Genomic DNA, 20,684 nt, shown 5'->3' with positions numbered 1-20,684 from the left:
AATGTGTGTGTGTGTGTGTGTGTGTGTGTGTGGTAAGCAAGCAAATAATTATAAGTTGTGTTTTGTCAATTTTGACGTCAAAGTACGTGGCTAGAGATTCACATTTAATAAGTAATTAAAATATAAGTTTAGACCAAGATTGGCCTTTACGTCCTTGACAAACCCAACAAATTTTAGAAAGAGAGATTGCCATATGTCTATGTTATATTTTGTTTGCTTTATGATATCTATCATTATCTTACTCTTTAATTTTTGACGATTTTTATTATTCCTCAAAGTACCTGGAGTGTCGTGACAAGGCAATATAACAGACGCATGGCATTCATGTCAAATTTAGTATAAAATTGAGAAAAATACATGTAGGAGTGGCCTTTTTTAAGGTAACCCAACTTCAATGTGCTTTGTACATGATGTTGTTGATATATTACTGTCCATGCACTCTTCAAATATTAGAACAAAAACAAAAGTAAATAACAGTTGAAAATAAAAACTAAATTTATCCTCCAAATTTCTCAATTTGGCTATTCCCCATGAATTCGGTCCTATAGTGGAATACATGAGCAAAGACATTCCTATAGTGGTTATAATGTTGTTAGGAAATCTAAAGAGCTAGTTTAGCCATGTAGGATGTCTTAAAAAACACCATGAAGAAAAGGAGAATTAGTCTTTTAGGATTCAAACCAATGATCCATTTGTTACAGAATTGTTCTTCAATTCAAGGGCAATCTTTGATTCATGTTTCCAAATTCACTATTTGGGAAATCCATTTGGTTGCTTGGCATGTTTCCTAGTGATGTGGAAGAGATCTTTTTTTCCATTGGGTCTGATTTTGGGTAGGTGGAAATTGTGTTATCATTAGTCAATTGCTCTTTGTTTACTTTTGATTCTTCAAGTCCTTTTTGAAACAATCTCTTTATGATTATCTCCAATTTGTTGACATCTTTCTACGAACATTCCACCTTTACTCTGATTATTTTTAATCATTGAAAGTTTGTACATTTTTCATGAGTTTTTTAATCTCACGTTTAGGTTTCCCATTAGTAATATGTGTATTGCCAAAAGACCAAATGTTGACAACCTCATGACCTTGGCCTTCACCACGTTGTTTGTTAGGCCACTATGCTCACAAAAAATGATTGATTTGATGATGGACGTTCAATAGTATTGTGTAGAAGTTTCACTAAATGTGATCCCACATTTACATCCTCAAATCTTGTTTGCTTCTTAATATGTATTGTTATTACTTTTGTTTTATTTTATCTTTTTACACAAATCTCCTTTCCTTGGAGAGTTGAGAGTCATGACACAAAATTCGATAGTAAACAACATATATGTGGCATATCTCCCAAGTAGATGCATACATGACATCATAGTTATAATGCTCATCCCTAAACGATTTTTCTTGGGATTTTATTTTTTTTCCAAAAAAAAAGCTACTTCCATTAGTTAAGCAATGTACAAAGGATAATTTACAACTCATATCTTATAAGACATCTTGCATGTCGAAAGAAAACAATATGTGTAGATGAAACAACAAAAAGAAAACAACTCCAAAGCACCACATCATTCGATGTGTATAGCATTACTCGAACGCATATTCTCCACGTGAGCCTCATACAAGCAGAATTCAGCATAGATGTCCTCCATTCACTCCTCATGGCAGCCAACACCCATCTAGATGTTAGGTACACCACCGTGGTGGTTGATAATTCCACTTCACTTTACCATCCATTATCTGTAGCATCGACGAACTGCTCCATTTCAGCAAGAAACGAGCTCTCGCTTCTTCACTTGCATCAGATGGCCCTTGAAGACTTTCAAACTCACCTCGCAACGTAGAAATAAGATTTTTCTTGGGATATTACATAGTCACATTTGTCTAATATCATTTACTTTAGGAGACATAATATTCTTGAGCTCAAACATGAATATATATTGGCTATACAAAGTAACATGGTGGAGGAACACGCGGCACTGTTACACGCCGATGGTGACACAAGGAGGAAACGGCCCGAGGTGGAACTACCAACCCCCATGTTGGTTGTTTCCTACTCACCTCCTACCCTCCCTCCATTGAAGGTCAGAGGATCGGGTTCGTGCTAGTTGGTGATGATTGCCACTAGTTTATAGCTCTAGGTACCTACTTACATTAAGTAGAAAGTATGAGAGGATACGTACATAGTTTCATATTCTTAAACTTGGTTGGGGGGTGATTCCCCCATTTATATATAAGCCATCTTGTATAGTAATTTTGTAAATATCTCTCCTAACTAATGGGAAAGTAGCTTCTCTTTTGGACCTAAAAAAAAAGGTCGAGGGGCAAGCACATATTTTCTATCCTTTGTCCATTAAGCAATGTTAATAACCTTACAAGTCAAATGTCCCAAACTTTATGATAATTTTCCAACCTAAATTTCAAATGTGGTTCATTAAACACTAAATTTATGCAATTCCAAATCCATTTCTAGCAATTAAGACTAGTTTATTGACAAGAAGACTACAAGGGATTGAAGTTATTGTTGGAGCCATTCGTGAGAGGTATAGTTGAAAGATCATTGATGTGTAATGATACAAATGCTTTTACCGTTTGATCAAGATTTTTTTAAAATTTTTTAAATTTTTCCAAATAAGAATATACTCCATTAGTTAAAATGACATTCAATACACAACTTTAGTCCCTTTAACGGGTAGTCATTACCTACTTTCATATGGGCTACATCACTTATTTATCTTACACTCAATAGCTCACATGTTTGTTCTCTAGGTTTCTCATGTCATTCACACCCCGCTTTCATCTAATCGAAGGGGGGAACAACCATCTAGGTACTACGTACTACCACCGTATATCCACTCCAATTTCTGCAGCCATCGGTGTAGTACACCATCATTAACTTGATCAAGATTGTTCAATTTATATCTTTGTTGGTTGATAAATTTTTGTATACATTTATAGTCATGTATGTGATTGATCTATGCATCCTTGAAAATTCAACAAGCAATTCATGAGATACGAACATTTTCATTGTAAATAAAGACTTGCAAAGGTCACAAATGCAATAGAATGTTAACTAACTTAAGTGCCCCCAAAACAAAAACATTAATTCAAGTACCTCCACAACACAAGCTTTAATTTGAGTATTCCCTCACAAATAATTGTTACCAAGGTGTACCATACCAATTTACCTATTATTCAAAGCTAATGAGGAATGACATAATCTTAATTCAATTTGGTGAGTGGCACTCATTGATCTTAAAATCTTTTTATGTTTTGCATCTTATGTCCAACTTGTCATATTATGCAAGCTTGTGTTCAAAGAAAAAGAATATTTTGCCCAAATTTAGAGATCTTTGACCATACAATTAAAAAGCTAGGAGTCATGTGAATCTCATTATCCTCATGTGCCTCTCTTCACAATTACCATAATTAGGAGCTTATGATACTTTTCCAACATAGTCACTATGGGTAATAGACAAGTAAAGTATGTGGTCAATTTCAATGGATGGTACTTTTAGGTGTTTCTAAATCCTATCATTAATATTCACCCTAGTTCGCCTATGGTAGATTTGCTACTTGTAACTATAAGTTTATGACATGTCTTTCTTTGACATACTAGCCTTTTCAAAAGAGTTGCTTAAAACCCTCATGAAGGACATGCATTTCCAAGATGACAAATATTGTCTCACACATAACTCCATATGTATCACTCAGAACTAAAAAATCATTGTTTCTCCAAAAAACAACATAAAGTTTTCATAGATATTGACTTTATAGGCCTATGCTTTGACTAACATCATAACATTATTGATTAATCAACTCCTAAAAATGGCTTTACAACATTGTGATTGTGAAGTGTGAAAATGACACTTGCCTTTTTAAGTACAAGGCAATTCAAACAAGATCTTTCTGTTTTCATTAAATTATGATCGCACATTTCCATAGGTACACCAAATGGATTGGGAGGATTGTGGTGCACGTATTGTGGGTTGCGGCGTGGTATTCTATCGATGTGTGTGTTTTGCGCACATATAATCTTGTGAGTGGGATTTGTGCACTACAACAATGTCCCCCATGGAAATTTTGTGAGCCTCCCCAACTCCCATATTTTGAACTAGAATTATAAAGAGTTCTTACCATGAACATATAATGATGTCCTCATTACCCACTTTACATTGGCGAGAACAAGATTTACCACCATATCATGATGTTTATATATTTACAATGTATATAGCAAGATTTTGAGATGACGAAACATATAGAGGTAATGTAAAAGCATTGTACATTAACAAAACAATCTTCTCTTTTTCTTTTGATGGGGTATTGCTTGCATTTGCATCAATTGAAAGAATGTTGACAATCGAGACCAATGAAAAACTCTTAACAATTTAATTGTTATAAAGGATGCAACTGTTAGACAATTATAATATCAACAGTTTTACGCTTAACGAGGTCATTCCATTATAATGCTTTGTCCTCATGCCCATGTGCGTGGCAGAAGAAGGCGAGAACAATTTGATATTTCAAGAGGGAAAAAAAAGATACATAAGAAATACAAGGTTTAAATGAAGTTCACATGAATTCTAAAACAATGCTTAACAAAATACATTTCCACGTTGGGGTTTCTCTGCTTTTACTGTTAAGTATATTGTGATCAATTTCGTTTCAAAGTAGTCGTTACATTATATTATATTTGAAATTCCGAAGCTCTTCATCTTTTAACGTATAAAATCTTCGCTTGTGCGATATCATTTATAAGACAAGTAATAACATATATTTGTTAAATGGCATGTGTATATCGCTCCAATTGCATTAGAAAATCATATTACAGAAGTGATGTTATTCGACTTTTAATGAAGAAAAAAATGCGATGGAATAATTTAATAGAATTATTCTCATTCTCCAATAAGCTATATCATAAATGACTCTTTTGTTTTTCGGAAAAAAAAAACACTCTTTTGAACCTAATAAACGATAAATGATGATTGCAAGAAGAAGAATCATAATAATAATCATACACATATCATTCACCTGCAGATGAAAACACATGCACGAGTAAATGTTTATACACACAAATTAAGACCAACACAAGTTATCTCACGTGTGCAATTGCACATGGGACATGAAAAAGTAAATATTGCAAGCAAAACAAACACTTGTATACTTTACAATAAATGCATATATATACACATGTAAACACCTAAAGTTAAACAATCGTCACACACATATATCCATTTTCACAACTTCTTGGGCGATGCACATTCTCACACACATTACTATCATCTCACACTCTCACTAAACAAAAACAGTTACACTCATCCACCCATGAGCATAATACTAATGCTCCTTTATATATTAAAGTGGAGAAAGTTTCAGGCACACGCACAGGCGCCACCTCTAATGCATGAGTCATGGCTTCAACAAACTCTAAAGGCATAATCTTGTCCAATCTTCTCTTCCCTAGTTTAGAACCTTGGTGGTCCTACAAAATATTTCACATGCGCACGCGGATTTCCTTGACATCTCAAATATAATATGATGGTCCAAATTTCCATAATTGATATGTACATTATATGTGGATCATTCCCCATGGCGAAAACGTTTTAGATGCATATCGTAGGATATGCTTTTTTGGTTGGGAACGGTGCCATGATATCAATGGTGCATGGTATGAAACACCTCAATCGACATGCATTGCAGAATTTCATGAGTTTTAGGATCTTACTTGGAATTTTGGTATTATCATACGAGTGCATGCTACAATCCATGCATCTAGTGGAAGCATGCTGATGTTAGACTATTAAAAAAATTGTGTGCGTGTATGTGCGTGTGCAAACTGGGATTGTTGAGGACATGAACAAAGGAAGATGGCTTTGTTGATGAAGGGTTGTGGGAGTCAATATATGAGTTGGCCGAGATGTGGTTGTGCTTCTAACAATATTTTTACTTCAATTGATACAAGAAATGTATGTGCATTAGTGTGTGGGTAACAATATAATGTTTATGTGTAAATATGCATTTGTTAACTAAGTGTGTGCATGTGCACACTCTTGTATGCATGTGTGTATGTTTCTGGATATGTTTGAGAGTGTGTTTTGTGGAAATGTCCATGATGTGCTCACATGCATGTTTTTGATGGTATGAGCTCTCAATTGCACATTTGCGTGCGTGAAGCGAATTTTGTTTACATGTATATGGGCACGTTTAAGTACATATGTGCATTTGTGTTTGTGTATATATATGTGTGTGTGTGTGTGTGTGTGGGTGCATTTGTTTATATGTTCATGATTTAAAAAAGGGGTGGGTGGGATCGCTTAATAGTTGAGTTGAGAATCCTAGGCTCGGTTTTAAGAATAGGCTTGGTCATGACTCGATGTTGTTTACACATGTTTGAATCCAAATTATATGAATTTACAATAACTAAGCCATTTTACATAGAGTGACAGGTATTTGTGGAATATCCTTAAAAGTTTAGTGTGGCAAGTTTGCAATACATGGCTGTCTGTAAAGAATTGAATATGATTCTGTGCAACGGAAGAGATGTGTGTTGTGTGTGAGTGTGTTTGTGGAAAGAGGAGAGGAGAGAAGAGAAACACAAGATAGATAAAAATGAAAATGAAGTACTCAAGAAGGTGTATATTAACAAGGAGAATATGAAATACAAAAATGTAGCATTACAAGGAGCAACAACTAACACTTATGAAGTAGGGGGAGGGTGCTTTATATAAGGTCACCCTCTCTCTTCATTAACTCACTACAATACCCACTACAGTTAGAAGAAGAGTTAAACAACTAAGTCCAGCCAAAATAGGAGCCGTTTGGTTGGACAACCCTAGATCTGTGCAACTCATTAGTGGTTCCATTCCCTCTAAGCAAGTTAGTAATGTGTTCGTAGTCCAAGTAACAGTTAGTACAAAAAGTACCCCTCCAGTACATGTCTTAGCACTTCTAGATTCCGGAGCTAATTCTTGCTTCAGGGATAGGAATTTTGCCCAAGCTCATCAGATATCTCTCAGAAAATACAAGCCAATATGCTTCCTCACCATCAACTGTATGATTGCCCCATCGATTTACAATCAAGAAAAGAGCCACCATGGGCACCGATCTACAATTTGTCACCAACCAAGCTAGAAGTCCTTCGAGCCTATATAGAGGAGAATTTAGAAAATGGTTTCATTCGGCATTCGAAATCTCCAGCCGACGCACCCATTTTCTTCGTCAAGAAAAAGGATGGATCACTTCGTCTCGTTGTAGATTACTGTGGCTTGAATAAAGTCACCATCAGAAATAGGTATGCACTTCCCCTTATCTCAAGTCTTTTAGAATGGATCAATGGTGCAAGGTTCTTCACAAAGATTGACCTACGGGGAGCATATAACCTCGTACGGATCCGACTAGGAGATGAATGGAAGACCGCGTTTCGCACCAGATATGGGCACTTCGAGTAAACGGTCATGTCGTTCGGCCTCACTAATGCACCATCAGTCTTCCAGCACATGGCAAATGATATCTTCCGAGATCTCTTGGATGTTTGTTTGATCAACAATTTGGATGATCTACTAGTTTATTCGAAGACCCAAGAAGAGCATAATTCTCATGTACTGTTAGTACTAAAACGACTTCAAGAACATGGTCTTTATGCAAAGCTGGAAAAATGTAGTTTCAGGTGCAACCAGGTGGAATTTCTGGGCTATGTCATCTCCTCGGAAGGCATCTCCATGGATCTAGCTAAGGTCAAAACGGTGGTAGAGTGGCAAACTCCACGTTCGTTGCGAGATATGCAATGCTTTTTAGGCTTTGCGAATTTCTACCGCAGGTTTATACAGGATTACTCAAAGCTTGTTCTGCCTCTCACACAACTTACTAAGAAGGGATAATCGTTCGTTTGGTCTGAAGAAGCGGACATGGCTTTTGAGAATCTTAAGAAGGCATTTACATCGGCTCTTATTCTAGCTCATGTTGATCCGGAAAAACCATTCCTCATGGAAGCGGACGCGTCGGATTTCGTATTGGGTAGCATTCTGTCACAACAAGGTAATGATGAAAAGCAACATCTTGTGGCTTTCCACTCACGCAAGTTTGACGCCGCCAAAATCAATTATGAAATTCATGATAAGGAGCTATTAGCAATAGTGGAGTCTTTTACGCAATGGAGGCATTTTCTACAGGGATTCTCTAATCAAGTCACCGTATTCAGTGATCACAAAAACCTTGCCTACTTTCACAGTGCTTGTGTGTTAAATCGACTTCAAGCTCGGTGGGCCCAATTCCTCACGCATTTTGACTTCAAAATTACATATCGTTCGGGGAAGCACCAAGGGAAGGCAGATGCATTATCACGGTGTTTGTATCTAGCTCCGCGTCTCGGCGAGCCAACTTTAGATAACCAAAAGCAAGTAATCTTGGGACCGACACGACTGCAAGCAACACAGGTCTTCGGCATGCCCTTGGATTCCCACGTTATCGATACCATACGTTGTCGCGTTGCTACGCGCGTGCGTGGAGAAGGGCGGGACCACGGGGGTCTTGGACTAAGGAGTAGAGGAGAAGGAATCGGACATGGAATGGAAGCTTTGCTCAAGAAGAAGAAGAATGATCAAGAGATTAGATCGAACAAGAGGAAGAAGGAGACAAGACGATCAACAAGATGTATTAAAACGAAATGAACGATTACAAAATGGTGGCCGCATAGGCCGCACCAAACGACTACTCGAAACCCTAACCAACGAAGATGAAGATAAAGATAAAGAAACCCTAACCCTAACCCTAACGCTCAACCTATGTGGTATACCTCGCACACTCAAAATAGGCAACCCTTACAATGGTGCCTTCCCTCTCCTTTTATAGCACAAGGAGGGAAGAACGTTTACAAAAGTGAGACTAAAATATCCCCTTTCATTCAAAGGGGATATTTGCCTTGATTTGGGGAGGGTGAGATTGATGGCCCCTTAACTCCCACCTCCACACAAACAACTAGGTACCTATGTACCGCATAGTACCCCTCTCTCTCTCTCTCGCGTGGATGTGCGCACAAGACCACATCACCTTTATGCCTTAGGGATCCTATGGGGCATTTCTAGCACCATACACTTTACCCCTTATTACTATTACAAATACATTATGTACGTGTGCAATGTTGCACATGGCTCTTTGGCTCTCGTTGCTCGGGTTTCCGCTTGTGGACGAAAATCTTCACGACATCCGCCCCCACCTAACCGCACATCCACCGGTATGTGCCAAACATAGGGGAGAGAACACGAGATTTTCGGCCACGACGATCGACCGAGTCCTTAGCGTCCTCGTGGGCCCGCCCGGTTTTGTCTTCCACTTCGAGCAAGACCACCCCGTCCACACGAACCACCGCCACCTTCCGGTCCACCATCCTCGCGGAATGGTCTCAAACCGTCGGCGCCATCCGATCCGCCACACTCGACGATGTTCGCCGAGTTGTTGCCTCCACCCGATCCGCCACGTCCACCGTGCGTCCTTGAACCTCCGACTACATCCGACCCGCCGTATCCGATGCCTGTGCTTTCCTCCCCGTTCGGTCCTCCCGAACGCCGTCACCGACCCGGTTGCTCTTCCTTTGTCCGCCTTGTATATCCTCCGGATGCGCTCCCGGTCGCATGCCGGATTCCGCCCTTTGCGTGCCGCACACCTCGGCGTGCCAACTCTCTCCGCTCCGCGCTTGCCTTCCGTAGGCTTTCCCCGTATGTCGATGCTCTCCTCCGAATGCGTGCTCGTGCTTCGGTCCTTCGATGACCCCATCACGCGCTTTTCGCTTTCCCCTTGTTCGCCGTGCTCTCTCGTGGTAGAGCGTGCCATCACCCCGTCCTTCTTCGTGGCTCTCGTTACCGCTTCGCCTCGACCCGCGCCCTCTTGGCCCGATTGGCCTCGCATGTCCTTCGGGACACCGCGTTTTCTCTTCCCGGTGCGTAGCCCTCCGTTCTCCACGCACCTCCTCCGTTTTCCTAGACACGACTCTCCGTTCGTGCTGATCGCGCTCGGCCCATGTCGTCGATCTTGGTGTTTCGCCGCGTCGTCCTTCGTCCCGCGCTTGCCTCTCGAAGGCTTGACCTGACCGTCATCGTCGGTCAATCGTTGTCGCCCATCCGCCGTATGCATGCTTGTGTCTTGGCCCTCCACCGGCCGTATTGCATGCGTCTCGTGTCGTGCTTCCGCCGTAGACCCGACCTCTGCGTTGGTCTCTTCGTCCTTCCCACACCGGGCATCCGCTCCGGTACCCGATTCCGCATTGTCTTCCAACTCCTCGTCGCCACCTGCCATCTCTTCGGTCTTCCGTTGATCCGCAACCGCCGAAGTCTCAAGCATAGGTGTGGAGGGCTCCTCTTGCTCTCGGCCTCTCACCGACCCGTACTGGTTGTGCCCGGCTACGAATCGATCAAACAATCCCGGTTTTGCCGGCTTCCTTCGGTTCGGGCCCGGTTGACCGGCCCCCGCTTCACTCTTCTTCCGCTTCGCCTCTCGGTCGGGTCAGATTACCGACCGGCTCATCTTTCGGTCGGGTCGGTTCCCGACTCGCTCCTCGATGCCGCTCCGGACCTCTCCTTCGGTCTTTTCGCACTTGCCCACTCCGGGCCTCTCATCCTCACGGCCACCGCCCATCTCTCCGGTCTTATGTCCGCGCTCGGGCGCAACCGCCGAAGTCTCCGGCCCCGGTGTCAAGGGATCTCGCCTCCATCCGCTACAACCCTCCTCTTCGTCATTTCGGTTGCCCGCCTTGCCGCCACCACCGTCCGTCTCTCTAGGTCTCACACCGGCTCTCGGGCTGGTTGCCGGAGTCTTTAGGACCAGTGTGTGGAAGGTCGCGGCACTGTCGCTCGTCTCCTCTTCTTCCTCGATTTCGCAAGCCTTGAGTATGCTCACGAAATCCTCGTAGAACGTTTTGGGCAACCGCGTCCTGAAACTTTCGCCCACTCTCGAAGTGGCATCCATTGCATCCGTAGATATCGGCCTCATCCATGGCCGTCCTCTTCCCACAAGTCGAGAGGGTCGCTCGCTCCGCACCCTCTCCCACATTGTCGCCGTGGTCGCCCGCCTTGTCGCCGCCACCGTTCGTTACCCTAGGTCTCACGCGGGCACTTGGGCCGGCCGCCGGGGTCTCTTGAACCGATGCGTGTAAGGTAGCAACGCCGCCGCTCATCGATGCTATGCCCGTAGCCACCTCCATTCGGACATCGTCGTCCGTGGCTACCCCGCCTCCGTATATGCAAGCATGAATTATGCTTGCCGCCTCCTCTTCCACGGTCTCCTTACCATTGTCTCGGTTGCCCGCCTTGCCGCCGCCACCGCCCGTCGCTCTAGGTCTCATGCCGGCCATCGAGCCAACCGCCGGTGCTTCTAGGGCCGGTGTGTGTAAGGTCGCGACACTGCCGCTTGTCTCCTCCTCACTCGATGTTTCGGGCCGCCATGTCCCGAATCCCTAGTTACCGGCCTCCATGGCCGTCCATTCGCCGCAAGACGAGAGAGTCGCTCTTTCCGCACCCTCTCCCATGTAACCATCGTGGTCGCCCGCCTTGCCGCCGCCACCGCCCGTCACTCTAGGTCTCACACCGGCTCTTGGGCCGGTTGCCGGAGTCTCTAGGCCCGGTGTGCGTAAGGTCCCGGCCACCGCCCGTCTTCTCCCCGCTCTATGTTTCAGGCCTCCATGCCCGAACTCCCTCATGTCCGCTCAAACCGGCGATCGCCGCCTCACCGTCCCTGACCTCGTCCTCGGTCGATCTTTCTCCGCATGTCGAGAGGGTGGCTCGCTCCGCACCCTCTCCGTGGTACCGATGTACCATTCTCTTTCGGCCTCCTCATCCTCCGATCTGCTCGGGCCCGACTCCGCAATAAGCCCTTCTTTGGCTTTGACTTGTGCCTCTACGATCTCGTATGCTTCCCGCACCAAGGCTTCGATGTCGAGCTCCTCCAAACCGATTTGCGTTGAGCTCTCTTCCGGCAATAGTGCGTAGTCGGTCGCCGCTCTCTCTTCTCCGCCGCTGGCGGGCCGCGTTGTGGCTGACCGCCTCTCATCGCATTGTATGCACGCCCATTCCACCTCGTTCCAATCTTCGGTGAGGCCGTACGCCCCTTCATCATCTTCGAGGTAGGGAAAAATGGCCATTCTCCCCCTTTCGTTGACCGACTTCAAGAATAGTGGGACCTTGTCCGCCCCCACCGATTCTTGATCCCAGACCGAAAGTTGGGAAAACCGGAGATCAAACTCCCGGAATGCCTTCATTGCACTTCGAGGAGCCTTTGCCGACGACACCCATAGGTCGAACTCACGTCGATCGTACTTGTATGCCTCTTCCCGTCTTTCTCTCCTTCTTGCAAAATCCCTTGCCATTCTCGTAATTACTTTCGCGATGTCTCCGGGTAAAAGCATGCGAGTGGAAACACTATTATAGCTAATTAGCTACTAAAATGGCCATAGCTAATTAGCTATTTGTTTAGCTAGTCTTTTTTGTGGGAAAATCAAATATTTGAAAAACTAATTTATGAAAAAACTCAAATATTTGAACTTCTGTTTCAGACGTAGTGGAACTTGGGGAATATCACCATCATCCAAGGTCGACTTCAATGTCATCAATTTCCTGTTTAGCCTAAGTCTGATTTTGAACGCAGATGGAGTACTCAGAGCACGAACGCAGACGTAGCTCCCGCAACAGCAAAAAATCGACATTGCAGATTGAGAGCTACAACACAGAACCCGCTCGATCATCGTCCAGGTATGTTTCAGTTACAGAAACCCCAAATATTTGTTTTTTCTTTTTGACTACTGTCTGAACTTTGGTGCCGATTCATATTTCCCCAAAATCGAATAGGGCGAAGTCCTTGGAGTCCCATACAAGGATGTCTCGCAAATCGGGGAGTAGCAACAGGTGTGTTTATATTACTTTTTTTGTGTTTAATCCTGTCTTTAGTGATTAGGGTTTGTGATTGAAATTTCTGATTAGGGTTTGTGATTGAAATTTCTGATTAGGGTTTTTGATTATAAATTTCTGATTAGAATTTCTGAATAGGGTTTTTGGTTACAAATTTTGATTACAAATTAGAATTTCTGAATAGGGTTTTTGTTTATAAATTTCTGCTTAGGATTTCTGATTAGGGTTTGTGATTGAAATTTTTTATTAGGGTTTTTGATTGAAATTTCTGATTAGGGTTTTTGATTATAAATTTCTGATTAGAATTTCTGAATAAGGTTTCTGGTTACAAACTTCTGATTACAGATTTTGATTAGGGTTTCTGATTTCAAACTTCTGATTACAGATTTTGATTAGGGTTTCTGATTTCAAATTTCTGAATACAAATTATGATTAGGGTTTCTGATTTGCTAAGTTAAAGATTTTGCACCATTTTTGTTGTTGTTGATTGGGGTTTTTGATTCTCACATATTCTGATTTTGCACTATTTCTGATTTCTGAAATGATATTTCAGATGGCTCGTTCCTCCGTATACGAGAGTGCTAAACTTCGCAAAATTTTGCGAGACAAAGGAGGACTTCCACAACACCTATGGTCTGTCACTCGAGGGTGTTGACCCTGCTGTCCTAAGTGATAAATTGATCAGTGATATAGACTGGATGACAGTATATACAGTGCCTAGAGTCAAAGGCAAGGTCAAGCTGAAGCATGTACGAGCCGACTTGTACGATGACTGCATGAGACTGCACCAGAAAGTTCATCAGGAGATCCCAGTCAACAATGAGTTGTCAGTTTCATTTGCTAGAGCATTTGCATATGAGTACTGCAAAACAACGAAGGAATCTAGAGACCCTGAAATGTATAGGGTAGCTTGGGCAGTCTATGGTGAGGCATCGGTAAAAAGATGCCGAAAGATGGGGACCTTGGCACAAAAAATAGACAGATTTTGGAGCATGGCAGCTATTGATGCAATTGCCGACTCCCAGCAAGACCGGGGGCATACACCACACCGACACCCAAGGAAAGCCAATGTCGATGATACAGGTGAGACATTGGTTAGCTATATGCTAAAAAATGTCCATGAAGCCTGTGAGACATTGGCATTTTTTAAGACTGATTTAGAGAAAGCCACAATGGCTTCTGCAATGGAGAGCAAAGTTACTTCTGCTGTTACAACAATTAGAAATAAGATTCAGGTAACTATTGTTTTGCTGGTATGTGATTGTGTTATAAATAACGGGTAAAATGTGCTAATCAAGCATTATCTGGAATAGGTTGCGCAACAGGAGCTTGAATTAGAGGGGCCACTGGATCCCCAGCGTAAAATAGAACTGCAAATAGAGATCCAGGTTCTTTCAATGAACCTGGACCTTCTAGGTGTAAATACTGTTGCAGATTACAATTTGGATAAGCTTCAAGTAAGTTAACGATTCCTGAGCAAAGTTGGTGTATCTTTCAACAACAAGAATAATTAATCGGTAAATTTCTCTGTTGCGTTGAAGGAACAATACATTCATCAAGAACAGGTAGTTAGCTGCCTTAAGAAGAAGCTACATTTTGTGGAGGGAATGGTAAGGACCAGACAGGATTTGGACCTGAACATTCTTGCTCCCTTACCAAATGAAGTAGAACCAGAAAACGATTTATTGACAGTTCAAGCACGTTGCATCGCTTGCGGGTTAGGTGTGGAGGACAAAACTGCGTCTTTGTTGGTTCACCTACAACCATGCAACCACACATACCATCTGCTTTGTTTTCAACATGCCTGTCGAATTGCTGCATTCTGTTTGGGAGATTGCAGTACAACTCTACCAAATGAGTGGAGAAAACAAACAGGTATACCATACTGTAGCTAATAAGCTTAGTCTTTTCTAATTAGCTATCCTACTAGCTAATTAGCTACTGGCAGCTAATGAGCTACTAGCTAATTAGCTATCCTAGTAGCTAATTAGCTATGGTACTAGCTAATTAGCTAGTACCATAGTTGTGTAAAAAAGCTAAATAGCTATCCTACTAGCTAATTAGCCACTGGCAACTAATTAGCTATCCTAGTAACTAATTAGCTACTGCCATAGTTGTGTAAAGTAGCTAATAAGCTATCCTAGTAGCTAGTTAGCTATGGTACTAGCTAATTAGCTAGTACCATAGTTGTGTAAAAAAGCTAATTAGCTATCCTACTAGCTAATTAGCTACTGGCAACTAATTAGCTATCCTACTAGCTAATTAGCTATCCTACTAGCTAATTAGCTATCATAGTAGCTAATTAGCTACTGACATAGTTGTGTAAAGTAGCTAATAAGCTATCCTAGTAGCTAGTTAGCTATGGTATTAGCTAATTAGCTTGTACCATAGTTGTGTAAAAAAGCTAATTAGCTATCCTACTAGCTAATTAGCTACTGGCAACTAATTAGCTATCCTACTAGCTAATTAGCTATCATAGTAGCTAATTAGCTACTGACATAGTTGTGTAAAGTAGCTAATAAGCTATCCTAGTAGCTAATTAGCTACTGGCAGCTAATTAGCTGTCCTAGTAGCTAATAAGCTATCCTAGCTACTACATAGTTGAGAAAGTAGCTAATTAGCTTTCATTGTAGCTAATTAGCTATCCTAGCTACCACCATAGTTAGTAAAGTAGCTAATTAGCTATCCTAGCTACTACCATAGTTAGTAAAGTAGCTAATTAGCTATCCTAGCTACTACCATAGTTGAGTAAAGTAGCTAATTAGCTACCATAGTAGCTAATTAGCTATCCTAGCTACTACTATAGTTGTGTAAAGTAGCTAATAAGCTATCCTACTAGCTAATTAGCTATCCTAGTAGGTAATTAGCTATGGTACTAGCTAATTAGCTAGTACTATAGTTGTGTAAAAAAGCTAATTAGGTATCCTACTAGCTAATTAGCCACTGGCAACTAATTAGCTATCCTAGTAACTAATTAGCTACTGCCATAGTTGTGTAAAGTAGCTAATAAGCTATCCTAGTAGCTAATTAGCTACTAGCAGCTAATTAGCTATCCTAGTAGCTAATTAGCTATCCTACTAGCTAATTAGCTACTACCATAGTTGAGTAAAGTACCTAATTAGCTATCCTACTAGCTAATTAGCTACTACCATAGTTGAGTAAAGTACCTAATTAGCTATCCTACTAGCTAATTAGCTACTGGCAACTAATTAGCTATCCTAGTAGCTAATTAGCTATCCTACTAGCTAATTAGCTGCTGGCAACTAATTAGCTATCCTACTAGCGAATTAGCTATCCTAGCGAATTAGCTATCCTAGTAGCTACTGCCATAGTTGTGTAAAGTAGCTAATAAGCTATCCTAGTAGCTAATTAGCTACTGGCAGCTAATTAGCTATCCTAGTAGCTAATTAGCTACTGGCAGCTAATTAGCTGTCCTAGTAGCTAATAAGCTATCCTAACTACTACCATAGTTAAGTAAAGTACCTAATTAGCTATCCTAACTACTACCATAGTTGAGTAAAGTACCTAATTAGCTATCATACTAGCTAATTAGCTATCGTACTAGCTAATTAGCTATCCTAGCTTCTACCATAGTTTAGTAAAGTAGCTAATTAGCTATCCTAAATAACTGTCATGTTATTGTAGAATCTTGTGGATTAAGGACGGCACATGATGTGTCTGGTGCTGATGATGCTGCAACAGATGAGGATACTACTGCCAATGTGGCTGAAAGTAAGAGTCCTGCTATCACATCTCCTTCAGATCAGCTGCACCCTATTCTTTTGGAACAGTGTACTGAATTAGGCAACGATGTGAAATGCCATGAAATAGTGGAAACAACATGTAAAACTGAGGTTCACAACAACAGTGTTTATGAACACTTGATGCAACATTTCTTCGAGTCTCAAGACCTTGATTCCACCCCACCGAGCCCAACTACTGAAAATGTCCAAACAGATCCCTCTGTACTTGAAAAGCTAGTTCAAGAAACGGCTGATGTGCAATTAGCTGCTGAGGCGATGGGAAGGTTGTCGGAGGAGGACACACTTGCGCATTGGGTCCTAGAAGCAAGGCTAAATGGGGAACCAACCAGAAAAAGGCTGAAGAAGGGGCCACGATCGGGAACAAGACCAGTTACTCGGTCAAGGGGCCCAGACGTAGTGGAGCGAAATACTGTTTAGTTGGATATGATTGTTAGCTTAGGGATTTTGCTAGGGTTTTATGAAGTTTTACTATCCTGTTGGACAAGTAAAACCTCAGATTGGTTGTTGCTTGATCCACATTATGTAATGGAACTCTATGATGTTTTTCCAAGATAATTTGAAGAGTGTTGTTCTATGACTGAAACTCTTTGATGTTCAGGATATTGTTTTGTGAGACTATTAGTTACTTTGTGAGTGTGAATATGTTGGTGTTTTCTGATGTTGCAGAGTCTAAAGGGTTTGATTCTATTGCTCGTAAGGCCAATGGCAGTGTGGATACTGTTGATGTTGCGGCATGTTTAAAGGGCCCCATCTTGAAAGTAGATGTAGCAACTGACACAAGTGATCTGGTCACACAAGTTGATCAAGCATGTAGCACGGATGACTTGGTGTTGCAGGTAGATGCAGCATGTAGCACGGATGACTTGGTGTTGCAGGTAGATGCAGCATGTGATACCAGTGGACTGATATCGAGCAGAACAGTAGCTACATGCACTGAGGTAATCCAAGGATTGATAACTAAGTCGACAAAACAAGAGCACCAGAATGTGAAGCTAGGCCCAACACAGTCGACTAGGGGTTTAAAGAGGAAAAGGACACCAGTTGTGTCAGCCGAACCTGAGCTGATTGAGATTGATCGTATCCTACCAGAAAATGGTGTAACAGCGGCTCAGTTTCAGGAATGGAAACCTAAACCACTAGAAGTCGAAAGAAGAGCCTTGATCTTGGAGCTTGATAAAGTCTTGATGAGTGTGAGATATATGCAGCCAAGGAGGGACGCAAATCAGTTTCTAGAGTGGGCTGTGGAATACTTTGATTTGTTTATTTGGAGTGAAAAACCAAAATCAGATGTGTGGAAGTGTTTGGCAAGATTCTTCCCAAAATGGCGAAGTCGTTTTAAAGGTCAATGGGCACGAGAAAATTGTGAGCAAATGGAAGCTGCAAGATTCAAGAGACTTTCTGATTTTTGGGCTACTTGGCCTGAATATAATGCCGACAATACATTGATTTTGGATACAGAACATTTCCGACACTACTTCAATATTCGGAGATGCTGTCTCATTCTACCCGAGGAAATGCCTGAACAGTACCTGGTGCAAACAGTGAGCTGCCAACTAGGTGCATGGTTGTGGACTCCATACCGAGCTCAATATGCGGATAATATATGTAGACTCGTTCCACTGACTAGCAAGAGCTTAGCTGTTTATAGGAGATTTGTAGACATTTCCAATGGTAATTTATAAATATGTAAAGAGATGACATTATTCAATGAAGAATTTAATTACTTGTTCCCACTGTACTTATCTACTGTGTAATTTGAGGAATATGTTGCAGATTGTTGATTTCATTCTATTGATGACTATTTAGCTATTGACAGCTAATTAGCTGCATTTGTACAGCTAATTAGCTACTGATGACTATTTCGCTATAACTTATAACTTAAAACTTAACAAAAAAGACATGATTTTATTGAGAAAGAAGCACAGAAAGCAGACTGTATACAAGAAATTGATTCCAAACGAATTTATTGATCTGTTTTCGCGAAATACATGTTTGTTTTACAAGAGAACATGGTAAGTGCTACTTGTAGCTACAAATTCCATGGCATACTATTGTAAATACATTTGTACAGCTAATTAGCTGCATTTGTACAACTAATTAGCTACTGATGATTATTTCGCTATAACTTATAACTTAAAACTTAACAAAAAAGACATGATTTTATTGAGAAAGAAGCACAGAAAGCAGACTGTATACAAGAAATTGATTCCAAACGAATTTATTGATCTGTTTTCGCGAAATACATGTTTGTTTTACAAGAGAACATGGTAAGTGCTACTTGTAGCTACAAATTCCATGGCATACTATTGTAAATACATTCATACACATTAGCACCAACAGTGTATAAACCGGAGCAGCTATTGTATTCTGACATTGGGACGTTGATGCATCTGACCAAATGAGAGTACATATACGCCGCTGGTTTGTCTTCTAACAGCCTGTACACATATTCGTAGTCATCTAGTTTTGCATAAAAAATGCCTTCGATGTAGAATGTCTCGGCAGATACAAAATTTCCCCATGCATCTACAATATTCTGCCTTGCACACTGTTTACTAACCGTGCACTTTAATATATAGAAATCAGCACCCTCTGAATTGCCTTCTTCAGCATTTACAGCGAAGTTATCCCCAACGTTCAGGACATCACTCAAAGTATCTCCAAGTCCCTCATATGTGAAGTCAGCATTCTGCCCTGTTTCTCCATCAACTGCTTCCTTATCATTCAGAGTGTGATACTCCCAATTCTGAATGTATGCTTTGTTTAGACAATATCTCCAATTTCCCTGCACACAATGGAAGCAAAAACAAGTCAATTCTCTAACCGCAATACAATGACCATCCAACCTGGAATAACCGCGAACAGCATGCAGAGATCGCAATTCGGGAATTCCTTGGCACTCCCAGGTCTTCTCCCTATTTACTTCATCTATCTTCACTTCCCAAAATTCACGTTTGATATCTCGAACTTGCGAGGAATAAACACCTGTGGCACTCGTCGACATATTTGTTCTTAAAAATTCAACTACATGTGATGCACAATTCATGTGCACACCATCTGTCTTTAGTTGTTCATGGGTAAGTGCCCGCTTTATAACAGCCCCTGCACCATCATGTTCACCTTTACCATGGCCAGACCCAAAAAAATTCCATCTCATCTCCAAACCTGTTATAGCAGGATACCTCCCCACAAAATAAAATGGACGTCGAGCCTTGAATTGTGACGCAGCTCCGTCAGACCAGACCCAATGTTGAGTAAGCTCCAAACGTTGAGCTAATAACCACTGCCAATGTAACTTAAAACAGTGTTGGACGAACAAGGTATCATGCTTCTTATCATCGGAAATAAAGAAATGAATTACTTTTTTAACATCACCTGAAACTCGAAAATATGTTATGTGCACAAAAATGGTTACCTGAACTGAACACCAATGCATAGATTGAATTTCATTCTGCTGCTTGAAAGTATAATTCTCTGCGAAATCTACTACTGAGACTACTACATCATTTGGGAAATCAGATATGCAAGTCTTAAACTGATGGGCCTGCCATGAATAAATGAAGTTGTGTTTAATGAACTTTCCTAGAGATACTACAAACAGAGACACCAAATCCCTTGGTTTAAGCATCTTCTGAACTAGATCCTTTCTTTTACACACCTTTCCTTCGAAATTGGTGTTCACTGACTCAAATAACTTCACAGAGATCAATATTTCACTACTCAATTCATTTGGACACCACCTAAATCTAGTAGGGCCACAATCTTGACATAAACCCATGACACATTTATGAATATGGAAGATAGCGTCAGTTTCTCTCGGACACAATATTGAATCTAATAAATAACTCATGGAAGAGATAACGTGCTCAGATGATTTACACTCCTCTTGCGGGCTTGATCGACGGATTGGGCACCCACATGTGCAAACTGTATTAGTTAGGGATGCACTATGGTGACGTAGTAGATTAACAGAGTCCTTCAGAAAACCCATCTGTACATGGTAAATGCAACAACATGTGTATCGATCCTTTAAGC

Source organism: Azolla caroliniana, unplaced genomic scaffold, assembly GCF_043228905.1.
Source record: "Azolla caroliniana isolate FFs.n. ecotype wild unplaced genomic scaffold, voAzoCaro1.0.p SCAF_17, whole genome shotgun sequence".
NCBI classification, from domain to species: Eukaryota; Viridiplantae; Streptophyta; class Polypodiopsida; order Salviniales; family Salviniaceae; genus Azolla; species Azolla caroliniana.
The sequence above is the reverse complement of the archived record's forward strand: the minus strand, read 5'-3'. Positions refer to the sequence as shown.